This window comes from Vulpes vulpes, chromosome 1 (genome assembly GCF_048418805.1).
Source record: "Vulpes vulpes isolate BD-2025 chromosome 1, VulVul3, whole genome shotgun sequence".
Lineage (NCBI taxonomy): Eukaryota > Metazoa > Chordata > Mammalia > Carnivora > Canidae > Vulpes > Vulpes vulpes.
The window spans coordinates 154,029,909-154,034,211 of record NC_132780.1 but is presented as its reverse complement, the minus strand read 5'-3'; the positions used below and the strand labels follow the sequence as shown (position 1 = coordinate 154,034,211).

General features: G+C 35.5%; 1 pseudogene; it reads right to left on the bottom strand.

The window, feature by feature from the left end:
* Positions 1–2,797: 2,797 nt before the first annotated feature.
* Positions 2,798–3,825, bottom strand: LOC112914251 (proteasome subunit alpha type-1 pseudogene; annotated as a pseudogene).
* Positions 3,826–4,303: the final 478 nt, after the last annotated feature.

The following is a 4,303-nucleotide window of genomic DNA, read 5'->3' as shown; positions in this document are numbered from 1 at the left end:
GTTCTCTTTATCTTTTTCATGAAGTCATTTGCTAACTGTGGTTGTTAAACTACTAACCAACCATCAGTGTCAAAAGAATTGATCTAGAGTGCTCATTTTCAACTTCATTCTAACGTTCTATAAGTAGCCTCATTCCTTCTGACAATCTGATGGCTCAGAATAAGACATATCAGAGAATCACAGATTTTTAAATTGTGATGGAACTTAGACACTATATGGTCCTTCCATTCATTTTACAGATAATGAAACTGAGAACCAGTTAAGTTAAAGGATATACCTAAAGTCATATAAACAATGTCACAAGACCGAGAACTTAAGTCTTTAAGTCTCAGTCCAGTATACTTTCTGCAATCCTTCAATGCTCACCCTAGTCCAAGTCCATAGTCCATGACTCTTGGTTCTACTCTTGTATCTAAAACTGACCTTTTGTCTGTGACTCACACCCATCTTCAAACCTCTACCTCTTCAAGCCACTTTCTTTACCAGGCCTTTCTCTTCCTCTATTCTGTTTCTGCCTCTTAGCCATCAGTCCTTCTACCCAATTTTAACTCTACAGACACATTGGACAGTGTTCTCCTGTCATTTGGGAGCTGAAACAATTAACAGATGCCCATCTATCAATAATGAGAAAACGATCACTTACAGGACCAAGAAAGTTCAGGAGTTATGATAGAACTTAGTATTTTAAACCATATGCATCTTGAGATACAGGCTTTCTTAAAACAAAACAAAACAAAACAAAACAAAAAAAGATTCTATATAATATAGAATTTCTCATTCCATTCTGCATCCCAACCTGGGAAGGCTGTATATGATGAACTTCTCACTCTATTCTGCATTCCACCTTAATGATTCAAGACCAGCTTTTATTCTGAATGCAACTTGATTCTTTTCTTTGGAACATATTATTATCACCAATGCCTGTGCAATGAGTTTGACTAGTTCTATACCTTACTCACTTTCCTACTCTGGATATAGCACCTATAATTTCCATTTCTTCATCCCTGTTAATTGAAATCTGCATTTGATTTAGAAGGTGATTGTTTCATTAGGTAACTGTTCTTTGGGAAAAAGATAAAAATATTCCTCTGCAGATGGGTTTTCACTGAAGAAATCAGGTCAGACTCCATCAAAGTGTGGCAGAGCCCCACAAACAGGGATATATACACTGATAAATTTATTACGTTAAGAAACTTCAGAGCAATGGCATTCACATTCTTCACTGAGTTGTAAGGTAAGGACTGTGTACTTCTGAACAAAGGGAATGGTATTTCTTGAGATGATTGTAAACAAATCAGTTAATAACTAAAAGGCAACCTGAGAGATAATCCTGCTGAAAATAATGAAGTAATATCTTTGCTACTGGAGAAAATATCTGACCCTGCCTAAAAATGAAAAAAGAGAGGGCAAATACCGATATAATAAGAACTGTCCAAAAAATAAGTGCAAGAAAAATGTTTTCCTATTGACTCCTACTTGCTTCCTATTGTACATCATATATTGAGGAAATAAAAAAGAAAATAATGTATCTGAGTAAACAAAATTATAGTAATGGATAAAAATAGTCAATATATGTTAAGGTTTAATCACATGGCATTGGACAAAAGCTAACGAAGTGTTACATTGCCCTTGCTTGCTAAGAATTTATGATCTAAAACAATAGTGCCAAGGGCATAAAATTTTAAAAGTTAGCTTGATTTATGCAAGGCAGATTTTTTGTAATAGTTTTATTTTACTATTTGAGAATATTTTCAAGTCGTAACATAGTGCTACTGAATTCCCTTAGGAAAAGGGTGTAAAGGAAAGTAGAGGACAGTTGGGAATAACAAGTTATACAATCAGATTGCAAAAAAAAAAAAAAAAAAGAAGAAGAAGAAGAAGAAGAAGAAGAAGAAGACAGAATGTCAATGCATGATGTTGCATCTTTCTTAGAATTAAGGCCTAACAAAATAAAGCAAATATATCTAATAATGCAGGTTTTGAGGCCAGTTCAAATCTCTCTCCCTCCAGAATCTGTATCATTATCTCAGAACTGAGGCTAATGTGAGGTCAGTATAAAATATCCATGTGTCCCACTAGGCATAAACCAGAAGACAACCCTAACAGGTCCCTAGAGTCTCAGACTCCCAATTATCTCACAAATACAGACTCCTTCTGGGCAAGATCTGTTCTCTGTAATTTAAACCAAAATAAGCCTAATTATCTGGAGGCCAAAATAAGCCTAATTTTCTAGAGCAATTTTTACCTTATGACAAGGTTTAGTGTCAAGAAAGAATAAAAGACAATGAAATCCTATAGCCTGAATATAAATAAATACATAATTCAATTGCCTATTATTAAATCAAACTTTACGAGGATTTTAAAACTCATGGTGAACCTCTCATTCCAATCAATATGTTTGGATCTATCAGATAAGTGTAATACTCAGATAACTGAGTCCTCACCTGTCCATATACAAGCTGCATTTCACAAAAGTCTACTTTTCTATGAAAAAAAGTAAGAAAATGAGGTAGGGAAGGCTGACCTAGAAATTGATAAATAAATGCAAGAAACTTAGAACTTAAAAGAAAGTGAAAAAAAATGGAAACTCCCCTATCAAAAAAGAAAAAATTTAAACGAGGATAAACCAGTGTCCTCTTTTTTCCCTCCTATTTAAAGTAAATGTTTAATAAAGTACTACTTTTATTTTGTTACTAACGTTTGAAGAATGATCTTTTTTTTTTTTACACAGGCAGGTGAAACAACTTTATTTCAGTTGTCTTTAAGCCACAAAGACACTATGTTCTTCATCTAAAAACATTAGTACAGATAACTATACTTTCTAGAAAATGATTATATAGACCCTCTCAAAGAAAAATGCACACCATTATATGGTTCAGACAAGTTACTTGGGAAAAACACATCTGGACCGATTCCTAAAACATACCAGAAGACCACGCTGCATCTTTTGGTTCAAAGTATAGATTACTGTCATCAGTAAGGGCTCCTGCATTCTTACATATTTGATAATACACATATAGACTGGTTTGTGACTTAATGCTCCATTGGTTCATCAGCATTTTCTGCAGATTCATCAGCAGGTTGACCAGGCTGTGCCTTTCTCTGTGGTCTTTCTTCAAGACCTTCCAGGAACCGAGATACATCATCATCATCATAAATCGTAAACTCCAAGTCTTTACCAACAATTCCAATGGAAACATTCTTTGTAGTTAGGTCCTGTTCTGCAGGAAGTGTCTCTCATAAGGCATGCAGACCATGCTTAACCAGTTCATTCAAACTGCACTCCATAAACCCAGACATATGCCCCTCCAAGTAAGTACGAGTGGATTGAGAACGGGCTCCAATGGACATGGCTCTACAGTCAAAATAGTTGGCAGATGGACAAGTTTGGAAAATGTGAGGGCCCATATCATCATAACCACCAATAAGCAGTCCAACACCATATGGTCTCCAGCCATACCATTGTGTTGGTATCTGGGTCTTGCTTCCAATTAGAGATACAAGACGAGACACAGGAAGATGTCTGTCAAATACAAATCTGGAATCCAAACACTCCTGGCACATAAAATTACCTAACAGTCTAGCATCAGTAGTAAGTCCCACAGTTGAGATATCAACATTGTTATCAACATGGAGAATTTTCTTCTGATGAGCTGCAAGCTCTGACTGTGCTCTCTTCAATGCAACCAACACTGCATGGGTTTTTGATTTCAGACCAACTGTGGCTGAACCTTGTTTGACAGCTTCCATTGCATATTCAATTTGATGAATCCTGCCCTGAGGGCTCCAAAGAGTGACGTCGTTGTCATACTGGTTGCAAAACATGGTTCTGGCGCGGGTCATGCTGCAGCCTCCAGCAGAGGTGGCGGCTTCAGGAGCGTGGCCCGAAGAATGATCTTTTTTTAAAAAATGTACAAGCCACCTTTAGGTTTTTTATTTCCTTTTAGCAAACCCAATCCTTCTTTTCTTTTTATAAATAAAATTGTACTTAAAGTATACATTGTGGTGATCTGATACATATATACATATAAAATAATTCCCATCATCTAGTTCATTAATATCCCACACCTCACATATTTACCTTTTTTGTATGAAAATGAAATTTAAGTCATATTGTTTAGCAAATTTCAATTCTACATTATAGTGTTAATAACTACAGAAATCATGTCTAACATTAAATCTTCAGAATTTATTTATTTTATAGCTGAATAATTGTACCCCTTTACCAACCTCTCTTTTACCTACTCACCACTATCCTCTGGCAACCACTTTTCTCTCTGTTTCTATGAATTTACCTTTTTTT